The following is a 16034-nucleotide window of genomic DNA, read 5'->3' as shown; positions in this document are numbered from 1 at the left end:
TTGAGGTATTTTGATAGGGATTGCATTAAATGTGTAGATTGCTTTAGGTAGCCTAGACATTTTCACAATATTTCTTCTTTCAATCCACGAGCATGGGATGTTTTTCCATTTCTTTGTGTCTTCTTCCATTTCTTTCATGAGTATTTATAGTTTTCTGAGTACAGATTTTTGCCTCTTTGGTTAGATTTATTCCTAGATATCTAATGGTTTTGGGTCTAATTGTAAATGGGGTCAACTCCTTAATTTCTCTTTCTTCTGTCTTACTGTTGGTATATAGAAATGCAAATGATTTCTGTGCATTGATTTTATATCCTGACCCTTTACTGAATCCCTGTATGAGTTCTAGCAGTTTTGGGGTGAAGTCTTTTGGGTTTTCCACAGAAAGTATCATATCATCTACAAAGAGTGAGAGTTTGACTTCTTTGCCAATTCGGATGCCCTTTATTTCTTTTTGTTGTCTGATTGCTGAGGCTAGGATTTCTAGTACTGCGTTGAATAGCAGTGGTGATAGTGGACAGCCCTGCCATGTTCCTGACCTTAGTGGAAAAGCTCTCAGTTTTTCCCCATTGAGAATGATATTTGCAGTGGGTTTTTCATAGATGGCTTTGATGACATTGAGGTATGTACCGTCTATCCCTACACTGTGAAGAGTTTTGTCAAGAAAAGATGCTGTACTTTGTCAAATACTTTTTCAGCATCTATTGAAAGTATCATATGGTTCTTGTTCTTCTTTTATTAATGTATTGTATCACAGTGATTGATTTGTGGGTGTTGAACCAAACTTACAGCCCAGGAATAAATCCCACTTGGTCATGGTGAATAATCCTTTTAACGTACTGTTGGATCCTATTGGCTAGTATTTTGGTGAGAATTTTTGCATCCTTGATCATCAAGGATATTGATCTGTAATGCTCCTTTTTGATGAGGTCTTTGTCTGGTTTTGGGATCAAGGTAATGCTGGCCCTATAAAATGAGTTTGGAAGTTTTCCTTCCATTTCTATTTTTTGGAACAGTTTCAGAAGAGTAGGTATTAATTCTTCTTTAAGTGTTTGGTAGAATTTCCCTGGGAAGCTGTCTGGCCCTGGGCTCTTGTTTGGTGGGAGATTTTTGATGACTACTTCAATCTCCTTGCTGGTTATGGGTCTGTTCATGTTTTCTGTTTCCTCCTGGTTCAATTTTGGTTGTTTATGTCTCTAGGAATGCATCCATTTCTTCCAGATTGTCAGATTTGCTGGTGTATTGTTGCTCATAATATGTTCTCACAATTGTTCATATTTCTTGGTGTTGCTTGTGATCTCTCCTCTTTCATTCATGATTTTATTAATTTGGGTCCTTTCTCTTTTCTTTTTGATAAGTCTGGCCAAGGTTTTATCAATCTTATTAATTCTTTTGAAGAACCAGCTCCTACTTCTGTTGATTTTTCTACTGTTCTTTTGGTTTCTATTTCATTGATTTCTGCTCTGATCTTTCTTATTTCTCTTGTCCTTCTGGGTTTAGGCTTTCTTTCCTGTTCTTTCTCTAGCTCCTTTAGGTGTAGGGTTAGGTTGTGTACTTGAGACCTTTCTTGTTTCTTGAGAAAGTCTTGTATCGCTATATACTTTCGACTCAGGACCACCTTTGCTGTTTCCCAAAGATTTTGAACATTTGTGTTTTCATTTTCATTTGTTCCCATGAATTTTTAAAATTCTCCTTTAACTTCCTGGTTGACCCATTCATTCTTTAGTAGGATGCTCTTTAGCCTCCATGTATATGAGTTCTTTCCAACTTTCCTCTGTGATTGAGTTTTAATTTCAGAGCACTGTGGTCTGAAAATATGCAGGGAATGATCCCAGTCTTTTGGTACCAGTTGAGACCTGATTTGTGACCCAGGACATGATCTATTCTGGAGAAGGTTCCATGTGCACTAGAGAAGAATGTGTACTCCGCTGCTTTGGGATGGAATTTTCTGAATATATCTGTGATGTCTAGTGTGTCATTCAAAGCCTTTATTTCCTTGTTGATCTTTTGCTTAGATGATCTGTCCATTTCATTAAGGGAGAGGTGTTAAAGTCACCTAAATTATTATATTGTTGTCGATGTGTTTCTTTGATTTTGTTATTAATTGGTTTATATAATGGACTGCTCCCATGTTAGGAGAATAGATATTTAAAATTGTTAGATCTTCTTGTTGGACAGACCCTTTAAGAATGTTATAGTGTCCTCCCTCATCTCTTATTATAGTCTTTGGCTTAAAATCTAATTTATCTGATATAAGGATTGCCACCCCAACTTTCTTTTGATGTCCATTAGCATGGAAAATTGTTTTCCACCCCCTCACTTTAAATGTGGAGATGTCTTTGGGTCTAAAGTGAGTTTCTTGCAGACAGCATATTGATGGGGTTTTGTTTTGTTTGGTTTTTTAACCCATTTTAATGCCCTGTGTCTTTTGTTTGGGGCATTTGGCCCATTTACGTTCAGGGAAACTATCAAAAGATATTAATTTAGTGCCATTGGATTGCCTGTAAGGAGACTATTACTGTATATTGTCTCTGTTCCTTTGTGGTCTGTTACTTTTAGGCTCTCTCTTTGCTTAGAGGACTCTTTTCAATATTTCCTATAGGCTGGTTTGGTGTTTGCAAATTCTTTTAGTTTTTGTTTGTCCCAGAAGCTTTTTATCTCTCCTTCTATTTTCAATGACAGTCTAGCTGGATATAGTATTCTTGGCTGCATGTTTTTCTCATTTAGTGCTCTGAATATATCATGCCACTCCTTTCTGGCCTGCCAGGTCTCTGTGGATAGGTCTGCTACAAATCTGATATTTCTACCATTGTACAGACCTCTTGTCCCAAGCTGCTTTCAGGATTTTCTCTTTGTCACTGAGACTTGTAAGTTTTACTATTAGATGATGGGGTGTGGACCTATTTTTATTGATTTTGAGGGAGTTTCTCTGTGCCTCCTGGAATTTGATGTTTGTTGCCTTCCCCAAATTAGGGAAATTCTATGCTATAATTTGCTTCAATACACCTTCTGCCTCTCTCTCTCCCTTTTTTCTTCTTCTTGGATCCCAATTATTTTAATATTGTTTCATCTCATGGTATCACTTATCTCTTGAATTCTCCCCTTGTGGTCCAGTAGTTGTTTATCTCTTTTTCTCAGCTTCTTTATTCTCCATCATTTGGTCTTCTATATCACTAATTCTCTCTTCTGCCTCATTTATCCTAGGAGTAAGAGCCTCCATTTTTCATTGCTCCTCATTAATAGCTTTTTAAATTTCATTGGTTAAATTTTAGTTCTTTTATTTCTCCCAAAAGTGATTCTGTCGTATCTTGCATGCTTTTTTTCGAGCCCAGGTAACACCTTGATAATTGTCATTCTGAACTCTAGTTCTGACATATTACTAATGTCTGTATTGATTAGGTCCCTAGCCATTGGTACTGCCTCTTATTCTTTTCTTTGTGGTGAGTTTTTCTGCCTTGTCATTTTATCCAGGTAAGAATAGATGAATAGAGAACAAAATACTAAAAGGGTAGCAATGACCCCGGAAAAATATATACTAACCAAATCAAAAGAAACCTGGAATTGAGGGGAGAAGAAGGGGGGGGGAGAGAAAATATATGTGTGTGTGTGTGTGTGTGTGTGTGTGTATATGTATATTAGATGGTAAATAGAACAGAGCCACACACTTTATTTTGGGTGTATTTCGTCTGTTAAAAGAAACTACCTCCCAAAATTTTAAGGAAATAAAGAAAAAAAATATATATATATATATACACATACACACAAAAATAAGGGTAAACATGAAGAAGGGATAGAATATGACCATAAAGATGAAAATTTTAAAAATTTTTAAAAAGGAATTGATAAAATAAGAAGTTGGTTGAAAAAAGAAAAAAAAAGAGGAAAGAATGTGATCAGGCTGGAGACTAGAACAAAGCCATGTGCTAGATTTGGGGGATATTCTGATCTGCTAGAAGAAACTATATCCCAAAATTTTAAAGAAAAAAAAAAAACCTATATGTATACAAAAGATACGGTTAAATACAATGAAGGGATAAAATATAACTATAACAATGAAAATTTTTAAAAATTCTTAGAAAGGTATTTATAAGATAAAATCGTTACAAATATTAAAACAGGAAAGAGATATAATTTTAAAAATAGAATAAGAAAAAAGTAAAATTGAAAAGAATTAACTTTGAAAGATTAAATGATCATGGGGGGAAAAGCCATGAATTCTATGTGTTTTATACCTGTACATTCCTGTAAGAGTTCCACAGTTCTCATTGATCCGTGAACTTGGTCTTGGCTGGATGTTCTTGCTGATCTTCTGGGGGAGGGCCTGTTGCTGTGATTCTCAAATGTATTTGTCCGAGGTGGAATTGTACCACCTTCACCAGCGGCCAGGCTAAGTAATCTGCTTGGCTTCGCTCTTGGGAGCTTTTGTTCCCTGAGCATTTTCCATAGAGTTCTGCAGGACGGGAATGAAAATGGCGGCCTCCCAGTCTCTGGCCTAGAGGAGCTGAGAGCTTGGGCCCACTCCTCACAGAAAAGCAGTCAGTCCCTCCTGTTTCCCTGGTCTCTGGCCATGCTCTGTGCTCACCCAGCTTGTGACTGAGCGTTTCTATCTCTGACGCATGGCTCCGTTTGGATCTTCAAACCCAGCAGATTCCTGCAACACATTCCCACACCACTCCTCCTAAAGGAGGAAGTGGGCTGTCTCCCTGAATCTGCTGCTTGTGGCATCCAAGCCCAAAGAGCAGCAGCCCCAGCGGCCTCGGATCACGGTTTAAGGTAACCCCGAGCTGAGAGCGCACTCCTTATCTCCTTCTCTGTAGCCGGCTTCCCTGCTGTGATACCTCCAAGCTCTGGGACACTCAGACACCCCTGATCCTTCTGTGACCCTGAGGGACCTGAGGCCATGCTGTCCCTGTGAGGCCTCTGCCCCCAACTTAGCATCTGGCATGTTGTCCCTCAGTGGAGCTGACTTCTAAAAGTTCCGATTTTGTGATTTTGTGCTCCAAGGCTCTACTGCCTGCCGGGAGCCAGCCCCTCCCTCCGCAGTCTGTCTTCCCATATATTGTGTCAGATTCACTTCTCCGCATGTCCTACCTTCTAGGAAGTGGTTGCTTTTCTGTTCCTAGAATTACTGCTCTTCTTCTCTTCTATCTCCTGCTGAGTTTGTAGGTGTTCAGAATGATTTGATAACTACCTAGCTGAACTCCTGGAACCTGATGATATTTAGGTCTCCTACTCCTCCAGCACCTTGCTCCTCCCTCTCCTATGTCTATATATTTTTTGAGTTTCAGAAAAACTCAAACATAATTTTGAATACTAGCAATTTGTGCCTCTCAGGACTTCTGTAATGACAGGTAAGATAACTCACATGAAGGAGTCCTATGAACAGTGAAACCCATATATACATGAGAACTCATTCCTTTCTGAACCTCTGTATTTCTTCCTATGAAAGCATCCCACAGGAAGGAGGATGTCCATTTTGAGGACCTGGTACCCTGGAATGGTCTTTGGTAGGCAATATTGGCAATGTGTGAAGGAGTCCTCTTAGCTATCTCCCTGGTCTTTCTTGTATCTCTGGTCTCATTGTCTTGTCCTTGTTTGGGTCCCCATCACTTTCTTTCTGTACTGCAATATCAGCCCTGTTTTTGGTCCTTTCATCTCCTGGATCCCGGGCTCCTTCAGCCCTCACACTGCAGCCACCATGGCAATTGTCCCGCTGCAGACCTCTGACCATGATATTCCCATCCTGTTGCCAAGGGGAAAGTCCAGGCTTCTTGGTCTTTGCATGAAACCACAAGTAATCTAACCTCCATTCATTTCTCCAGGGACATCTACTCCACCATGCCTGCAAACATGACGTTGAGCACAGCTCAATTAGCTCCAGTAGGCTAATTTCCCTAAACTGCACTCTTTCTTAATGCCTCCATCTTCCTGCAGTGCCCTTTCCCTCCTCATTCATCCTGAAGTCTCCTGTTCAGCCTTCCTAGGCATTGCATCGTCTGTGACATTTCCCTTTCTCTACCCCCCAGCCCCTGCTCAAAGATGTCACTTGGGACATTTATAATTCTAATGTAGGTAATTCTTTACATATCTGTCTCCTCCATTGGACCACAGCTCCTTAAAGAGGTATCTTACTCACCTTTGAAACATTGCCACTTAGCATGTGCCCAATACAGTCCAGGGGTTTGTTAACATTTTCTTGAATGACTTTTGTCAGAATTTTACCCCATGGCATAAAGCAAATCATACCTACATTTCCCCTGACTGTTCTGTAATGCTGACTTCATGAAGTCCCCAGCCACCCAAGTGATCTCTCATAGTTGTCATCTGGAGGACAGGGGAGCTTTAGGGGAAAAGCAGAGCCCCTCAATTACCAATTCTGACAATCCTCATTTTAGCTCAGGTCTCCCCATGCAAACAGACAGCTGACATGTGATTGGAGAAGAAATAGAAGTATGTTTCTATTAAAACCATGTTCCTTAGGTTGTCACTCTGGATTTATATCCCTTTGGCCCTTGCCAAGTTGGCTCTTGGCTATACTCTGTCCTGAAATGAGAGCATTCTTCTTATAGCCCCAGGAGATGCCTACAATGCCTGATGATTGAAAACAGACCTTGCAACATAGATTTGGGAATTTGTAGAGTCCAAAGCACCACTGTCCTATATAACCTTCCCCAGATAGCGTAGGATCTCTTCGCACCTCCGATTAATTTTGTGGGGTAGAGGAAATCACTGCTTGAATGATGCCCCTGCTACCCAAGAGGATGAGCAAGAAATACAGCTGGGGTGGTGAAAGTCAGTCAGCTCAGGATACAGGAAAATGCCACCCATGGTTGGTGGGTGTTGGCCTTTGGGTAGAACCAACCATGGGGTATACGTGCCTCTAGGTGTTTAAATAAGTAAAAACAAGTGATTATTGGGTAGTACTATTTATAGGGTCCCTTGCTGCATCTGGTGGGGAATGAAGGATAAAGCAAGAAGGTCATTGCCCCCAACCTGTTCATTTCCACTGGAGAGGAAAAGTCTGGCTCTAAATCGCCATGATTTACAGGAGAATAGGATAAGCATTGTGAGCCATGGAAAGTGCTCTGTGTGTGTGCCAGTGGGTAATATGGAATGATGAAAAGAGCATAGGCTTAGCAGCCAACCAGATTCAGGCTCAAATGCAAGTTTAGCATGTTACTTTTTAGGCAAAGTACTGTACCTCTCAGAGCGTCAATTTCTTCCACTGTAAGATGGGCCAAAAACCATTTCACAAAGGAGTTAGGGGTTCAAATGAGATAGGGCAAGTGAGGACCTGAGTCCCAGTATCCCTAGCTTCTCTTCCTTTCACTACCAGTCAGAGCTAAGCCCTAGTGACCCCACAGATAACCCTGGGCAAACACGGGTCCCGGTGGGGAGGGGTGGCAGGAAGGGAGAGCAGAGTCTGCTGAGGTGAAAGCCTTTCCCCCGTTCTTTCAGTTTTTAAAAGAATGTCTTCCTGTTCAGTGACCTTCAGTCTGCATGTCTTTGGACTTAGCAAATGCTCTGTCAGACATGTTAAATGCTTTCCATTCACTTGGATTATAGTTTCTGTAAGCTTGAGAAACTGAGCTGGGCTCACTCAGACCAGGAACTTAGGAGTCAGACCAGCAGACTGTCCCCTGCCTCGAGCATTAGATGGATACCTGTCCCAAAGAGGAGAGTAAGGGGGTCACCCTAGGGATCTTCATGTCCAGAAGCAAGACCTCCATGACCTGAAGCCACCCTCCCAAGAGAGTTGCCCCTGGATCTAGAAAGTAGTGAGATCCTTGAGGGCCAGGCTGCATCTGATTCAGTCGACATCCCATTTCTAGGTCAGGGCCTCATGTAGGTTGAGTGGAAAGCTAACCTGCCGTGTTTGTGTCAGAAAAAATCTTCACCCTTAACTCCTGTCTTACTCCCCAACTTGCCTATGGAGGCTTCTTTTCCACCACCTCACCTGATGGGTAGAAGGATAAACGAATGGATGTAAACCTGTGTGCTTCCTCTTGGAGGCATCAAAGAGGCTCAACAGGGAGTGGGCTAGGATAGGGGCACCATTCCTTCTCTCTTTTTAGTAAAGTGATGTTATGAATTGACCATATCCCCCAAAATTCATATGCTGAAGCCCTAACCCCAAAGTGATGGAGACATGGCCTTTAGGAAGTAATCAGGGTGAGCTGAGATCATGCAATCATGAGGTCTTGATCTGATGGGATTAGTGCCCTTCTAAGAAAACACACCAGAGAGCGTGTTTTCTCTCTCTCTCTCTCTCTCTGTAAGGGCACATCAAGGAAAGCTCATGTGGGCATACAATGAGAAGGCAGCCATCTGTAGACCAGGAAGGGAGCTCTTATTACTGTTATGCTGCCATCTTGACCTTGGACTTGCTACCTCCAGGAAAGTGAGAAAAGCAATGACAGTTGCTCACCCTCCTGTTCTAGGGCATTTTGGGATGGCAGCCTGAGCTGACAAAGACAGGAGGGAAAGACAGTTCTTCTCTAGCACCTGACACCATCATCTACCCACATGTCCCAGCCATAACCTTGAGAGTCATCCTTAACTCCTCCTACTCCTTCTACCTTTCTCACCTCATCACCAAAGTCTTAAAGAACCATTTCTGCAAGCTGCCTTATTCTCTGCCAGAGCTTCACCAGAGGACTCCCCAGGGCCTCTGCATGCTCTGGACCTATCACCCATCCTGACCCTTAACACTTCTCCCTTGGGCTGCAGCAGCCCCTTGATGGTCCCCTACCTTTGGTCTTTCCACTCAAATCCAGCCTCCAAGGGATCATCAGAGCCACTTCATAAAACCTGACCTGCCACTGCCCTTCCCAGTGCCCCTTTGTGGGTTTCTATTCATCCAAGCCTGCCCGTTACCCAGACATAACAAGGCTTCAGATAACCCTCCTCTACCTACCTCAAAGCCTCATTTGTCGGCTCATCATGATGCCCCAGCCCGACTCACCCCGCAGTTTCAGCAGGCTATCCTCTCTCACACTGCCACATCTTCACATGCCCAGTCTCTTTTCCTGCATCCCCCGTCTCTTTTCCTGCATCCCCCTTTCCCACCACCCCAGGCAAATGCCTCCATGTTCTCGAAGACTCAGTTTGAGTCTTTCCTCCACAGCGGAGCCTCCTCTGTCAGCCTCTGACGCCCTCCCTTCAGGGCTGGAGACCTCCTCTAGGCTCCCAAAGCAACCCCAGCTCACGGCCATCTTGATGTTTATTGTGGAGTATTTTTGTTGACCAGTTCCTTATCTGTCTCCTTTTTAGAATCGGTGTATGAACTTTGCTGTGGCTGCCATAACAACGCACCCTAGGCTGGGCGGCTTAAACCACAGAAATGTATTGTCTCATAATTCTTCGCAATCAAGGTGTTGGCAGCTTTGCTTTCTTCTTAGGCCTCCTTCAGGCTTGTGGATGGCCATCTTCTCCTCCATGTGAGTTCACAAGGTCTTCTCCCTGTGAGCTACTTCCTCTTCTTGTAAGGACATGAGTCATACCGGATTAGGGCCCACCCTAAGGGCTTCATTTTAATGTAATTATTTTTAAAAGCCCATCTCAACACAAGCTGGTACAGCCACTCTGGAAAACAGCATGGAGGTTCCTCAAAGAGTTGAAAATAGAGCTACCCTACGACCTAGCAATCACCCTAAAGATACAAACGTAGTGATTTGAATGGGCACATGCACCCCAATGTTTATAGCAGCAATGTCCACAACAGCCAAACTATGGAAAGAACCTAGATGTCCATCAACAGATAAATGGATAAAGAAGATGAGGTATATATATACAATGGAATACTATGCAGCCATCAAAAGAAATGAAATCTTGCCATTTGTGATGACGTGGATGGAACTAGAGGGTATTATGCTTAGCAAAATCAGTCAGTCAGAGAAAAACAACTATCATATGATCTCCCTGATATGAGGAAGTAGAGATGCAACGTGGGGGTTTGAGGGGTAGGAAAAGAATAAATGAAACAAGATGGGATCGGGAGGGAGACAAACCATAAGAGACTCTTAATATCACAAAACAAACTGAGGGTTGCTGGGGCACGGGTGTGGGGGGGGTTATGGACATTGGGGAAGGTATGTGCTATGGTGAGTGCTGTGAAATGTGTAAGCCTGGTGATTCACAGACCTGTACCCCTGGGGCAAATAATACATTATATGTTAATAAAAATAAAACAAAAAGGCCCATCTCCAGAAAATAAAACAAAATAAAAATCCTATCCCCAAGTATACTAGGGTTTAAGATTTCAAAATATGAATTCTGGATGGGGACACAAGTCAGCTTATAACAGCTGGCCATTGAGCTTCTCAAAAACAGGCCCCGTGTCTCATTCACACTGCATCACCAGGTCTAGCCCAGAGCGGGGTCACGGCAGATGTCACAGGAATAATCTGTGGAGTGAAGAGACTCCGTGAAATTCTGAGCCAGTCAGAGAGACCTGCTCTCTCTGTTCTGTCATGGCCAACTCTGGGGACTCCCTCCTCAAGTCTCATTCATTCTTTAAATTGGACAGACTAAAAATCAAAAGAGAGAGAACATGTGGTAATGGGAGGGCTCTTTCGCTGTGGACAACCAGCCTGGACTCCAGGAACTCAGTCAACTTTAGTTAACTTCTCTGGGCTTTCACCTCTTCAAATGAAAAATGAACCCCCGGAAAAGAACCAGTGGTTTTCACCCTGGCTGTCCACTAGAATCTTCTGTAGGAAGCCCTGGGCACTGATATTTCTTAAGGGTCCCCAGGCAATTTCATAGGCAGATTTGAGTGCCTCTAAGAGAGAAGACAGAAATGGTGACCTGTATCAGTGGTTGTGAGGGGCCCCCAATCTTACTGTTACTCACTTAGCTGGGAGGAGGGGCAGGCAGTATTTGTCCCTGTTTAAGTAACAATGAAAAGAGTTGCGCAAGTTCCCTGTATCTGAGCAGTTTCAAGTTCTTGGCAGTTAGTAGAAAGGAAGGAGCGAAGAATAGATGTGTTAACTCATTCACTGTGCCTGCCAGGCACTGCATTAGGCATGAGATCTCATGGAATCACCCTGATCCTGGGAACGTTCTGTCCATGTTACAGGTGAGAAGACCCAGACAGAAGGGAGCTGACTTGCCTCCTGTGGCATGCTGGTGGGAAGAGGAACTCATGTTAGAGGTGAGTGCCAGCCACACATCCCACCCTTGTGGCATTGTCATGTTCACAGTGGTGACCATCTGGGGACCGGGCCGGGACCGGTGGCATACAGCAGGTGCTCCGCAGAGATTTGCTAAAGGGAGGACATGAGACAGCACCTACTGAGCCCTCCCTTGCGCTGTGTGCTGTGCTATGTTTGCACATTCTCCCCTCATCTGAGTTTGGTAGCACCGCTGGAGACGTTAAATATCTAGTCTTTCTGAATATGGTTCAGCACCTGGAAAAAAGACAAAGCTAATTCTTCCTGAGGATTAGTAAAGGTCAGACAGCTTGTGTGCAGCTAGAGCAGGGATTCCAACCCCAGGTTTCTCTGCCTCTAAAGTTCATGCTTCCCCTCCCCACACTCTACTCCCCGACACACTCAGGACTTTGCCAGGCATATTCCTGGAGGCACTGACACGAGCTCATCGAAACTTCCTGTTCTTCCATGTGACGGGTCTCTCTTGGAAAGGGCTGAGGCTGACCTTCACGTGCTGGTCGCACGCTCAGCTGCCCGGAATCCTGGAATCCTGTGTCCAGAGTGGAGTCTTAGGAAGGAAGAAGTGCCTGATGGGCTATATAACCCTCTGCCCTGGGGAGGCTGCCCTTCTTATGATTATGTAAGCACAGATCAGCAGCTCGTGAGGGCACCGTCGGCTCAGCACAATTTCCCAAGGCAGGCAAGACCCGGGGGAGGCGGGGGGAGAATTTCCCTCTAGGATGCAATTCAGCGGAGTATGTTTGGGGACAAGGGGTAGGGGTGATGGTGGTTGTTGAGCTCTGGCTTTAGAGCCCCAGAGATCAGGAACTTTCCCCAGGAGGAGCCAGTTAAGAGGACCAGCAAGCGCCGTGCTCCCCTTCTGCCTTCTAGGTGCTCCCAGCTACCACTCAGGCTCTGAGTGAGGCTACAGGCACCAGAGGGGTTTCCCTAGGAAGCCAGAATAACCAACACTTGCAAAGTTAAAATAAGAGCCTAGATGTGGAATAAGAGCTCCTCCAATAATAAAATAAGAGCTCCTCCAAGGGAGTGAGCGATTCATAGCGTGGAGGTGGGATTGGCTCTGACCTTTCATTTTCAGCTTCCTTGAAGCAGCTCCTAAGGAGATATCTCTTTTCTGAATTGAAAGCAGGAGAAAAGTGTCTGAATTACCTTATTCTGTTGTCCTGTGGTACAGCCCCAGCTGTGAGACAGAGATCTATTCTATACATGGCGGCCCCCTTTGCTAGCAGAAGAGGCTGCTGGCATTTACATCGCGGCGTTTGTGGTCACCGGCGAGCACACCCGTGCGTGGCTGTTGCCCCGGCTTTGGGGTCGATGTTTTCTTCATGCTACCCTGACTCCACGCCCCCGCTGTGTAACATTGGGCTAGTTCCTTTACCTCTCTGAGCCTTCACTTCCTCACCCGTAAGAGCGAGGGATAACGACAGAAGCTAAAATGTATTAAGCGCTTGCTTATTACGAGTCACCTCGCGGGTCAAAGAGGATTTCAACTCAGCCAGGCGGCCTCATCACCAAAACATCCCCCAGCCAGTACCAGGGTGTCAAGGCAGCTCTTGGCAGCTTTGACGGCTGACCTGGCATTTTTATTTCGTGTTTGATTTTTGTAACTGTTCCATGAGGTGGACCTGGATGATGTCTACCATTTTGAAGTGAAGAAGTGACGTTCAGAGCGCTTGAGTGGTTTTCTGGAAACGGAGAAGAAGGGTCTGAGCGTAAGGCATAACCACGGTGCTACGTGCCGGGTGTGTGTGTCACAAACATCTCCCTTAACATAGAGAGTAGGGGTTGTCAACTAGAGGTCTTCCCCCCCACCCCCAGGGGATATTTGGCGATGTCCAGAGATGGCTTGGCTTTTATAACCAGGGTGGGTGGAGGGAGAGGAGACTGGTGTAGAGACTGGGATGCTCTTAAATATCCTGCAAGGCTCAGGACAGCCCCTACCTCAGGGAAATAACCCATTCCCGAATGTCATTAATGCCCAAGTTGAGATACTCTGGGTAAAGCAATAAGGCAAACTATTTCCATCTGACAGCCGATGAGGCTGAGGCTTAGAGATGAGGGGTCACATGGAGAGGAAGAGGACATGGTCAAGGGGGAGTAAAAGCCAGTTTGGACCTACACCCAGCTGGTAACCACTAAGCTATGCTCTTTCTCCAAGGGAATCTGGATAGAATCCATCTGAGTCATGGAAGATACCGAAGGGACAGACTGCCTTCCAGTGAAGAAAGTACTTTTATGCAGCAATGCTTTTACGCATGTGGGGGTTTAGACCATTTGTCCAGACAGAAAATTTAACCCTGGTCTCAACCTGAGACTGGAGAGCCGGACCTCTCACCCACAGAGAATCTCAGCCCTTGATTTCTTTTACACAGAGTAGCCTGCTTCTTTTTCTCCAAAGGAATGTCTATATTCTCCTCCTCCAAATGCCTAAATTCTTAGTCCTCGACTCTAAAATGAAAAGGAAGGACCTGAAGTAATCAGTGAAACCACGGGACAGGGCAGGAGGAAGGCAAGCCTGCTCCCCAGGCACTTGAGCTTTCGGACTGAAGTGCCCAGGACTCCTGTACCATTGGGGATCGTGGGATCTGGCTTGTTTGCATTGGAAGGAGCTGGGAGGTTACGTGGATCCACTCATCCCCTCATGGGACCATAGGAAAGTTCCCCTCTCTCTCTCTGGATCCCAGTCCTCCTCTCATTTATAAAATGAGGGACTTGAACCTGACATCCTCTTTCCCCATCCCTACCTGTCTCCAGAGTCCTGGTCCCTGCATCAGTGGTTTGCGAGCTTTTCCCTACTACCCCCTGTAGAGAGATGGAAGGCGTTCTCAGGTATGGCCCGCTTACTGGGTATGTCCCAGCACTGATGAAACTCTAGTCCAGACCTGTGTGGCTGCTGGAAGGCTCCTGCGGTAGAGGTTCAAGTGAGCTGGCGGATAGTCTCAGGGTGAGTCAGACCTGGGGAGGCCCACTGGGGGGCCCTGGTGGGTACAATGGCAAGTAGCAGCTCCATTCCCTACTTTCACATGTGCTAGATACCTCATTTCACTGGTGGCTGATGGGTCCTTTCAGTGGTGTATTAGCCGACCGAGGAGTATCTGCCCTGAGAGTGTTTGCCTGTTGCACAAATCAGAGCTTCATCATTACTCTGAGACCCTTGTCATAAAGAGGGGCTTGAATTTGAAATCTATTTCATTTTCATAAACAATTGGATATTTACCAGTAAAAAAGGAAGAGATGTTAGGTTCTCTAAATATAATTTCAACTGTAGAAAAATCTTAGTTGTTATAAAAATGTTTTATAATTTGAACTACCTCTCTGTAAAAAGTTTCTAGTCTACGGTCAAAAGTTTGAAGTCAGTTACTCAAATATCATGCTCAGGGATTGTAAAATCATTTGAGACACAAGGATTGTACTTTTTAAAAGTCATATTAATGGGTATAAGCTCGATTGCTCACTGGAAAATTTAAAAACGTTTATTTGGAGGCTTTATAGGAATTCACTATTTAATATTGCATCGTAATTTATTATGTAAAGAAAAAAATCATGATTTTAAAAAATCGAGCCCCATAGGAGCACCACCTGGTCCCTTCCAATCTGCCCTCATGCACCGTACAAGTATTGTCATTTCCCCTGTGTTCAGAACATGAAAGAGATTGGGCAGCTCTATTCTAGAGGATAGGCTGGGCCTGTGTCCCGGTCTGGCAGCTACCCCATGTGCCACCACAGCTAGACTGTAAGTTCTCCGGGCTAAGAAGGTGCCATATAGACATCTTCAGATGTCCTATGACACCTCACACTGGGTTTGGTGTTTTTTGTTGTTGTTTTGTTTTGTTTGAAGGTCTAATTGGCTTTATTAAATGATTCATGAATCAGGCAGCATCCCACCTAGCAAGCAGATGGGCATTCTGAGAAGCTGTACGAAATGGTACTTTTTTAAAAAAATTATTTATTTTTTTAAATAAACATATAATGTATTTTTATCCCCAGGGGTACAGGTCTGTGAATCGCCATTCACATACACATTTCACAGCACTCATCATAGCACATACCCTCCCCAATGTCCATATCCCCACTGCCCTTTCCCGTCCCTCCTCCCCCCAAGCAACCCTCAGTCTGTTTTTTGAGATTGAGTCTTTTATGGTTTGTCTCCCTCCCGATCCCACCTTCTTTCATTTTTTCTTTTCCTACCCCCCCAACCCCCCCACATTGCATCTCCACTTCCTCATATCAGGGAGATCATATGATAGTTGTCTTTCTCCGATTGACTTATTTCCCTAAGCATAATACCCTCTAGTTCTATCCACGTCATCGCAAATGGCAAGATTTCATTTCTTTTGATGGCTGCATAGTATTCCGTTGTGTATATATACCACATCTCCTTTATCCATTCATCTGTTGATGGACATCTAGGTTCTTTCCATAGTTTGGCTATTGTGGACATTGCTGCTATAAACATTCAGGTGCACGTGCCCCTTCGGAGCACCACCTTTGTATCTTTAGGATATATACCCAGTAGTACAATCGCTGGGTCATAGGATAGCTCTATTTTCAGTTTTTTGAGGAACCTCCACACTGTTTTCCAGAGTGGTTGCACCAGTTTGCATTCCCACCAACAGTGTAGGAGGGTTCCCCTCTCTCCGCATCCTCGCCAGCATCTGTCATTTCTTGACTTGTTAATTTTACCTATTCTGACTGGTATGAGGTGGTATCTCATTGTGGTTTTGATTTGTATTTCCCCGATGCCAAGTGATGTGGAGCATTTTCTCATGTGTCTGTTGGCCATCTGGATGTCTTCTTTGCAGAAATGTCTGTTTATGTCCTCTGCCCATTTCTTGATTGGATTATTTGTTCTTTGGGTGTTGA

Source organism: Enhydra lutris, unplaced genomic scaffold (genome assembly GCF_002288905.1).
Source record: "Enhydra lutris kenyoni isolate GAN:26980312 unplaced genomic scaffold, ASM228890v2 scaffoldscaffold13, whole genome shotgun sequence".
Lineage (NCBI taxonomy): Eukaryota > Metazoa > Chordata > Mammalia > Carnivora > Mustelidae > Enhydra > Enhydra lutris.
The sequence above is the reverse complement of the archived record's forward strand: the minus strand, read 5'-3'. Positions refer to the sequence as shown.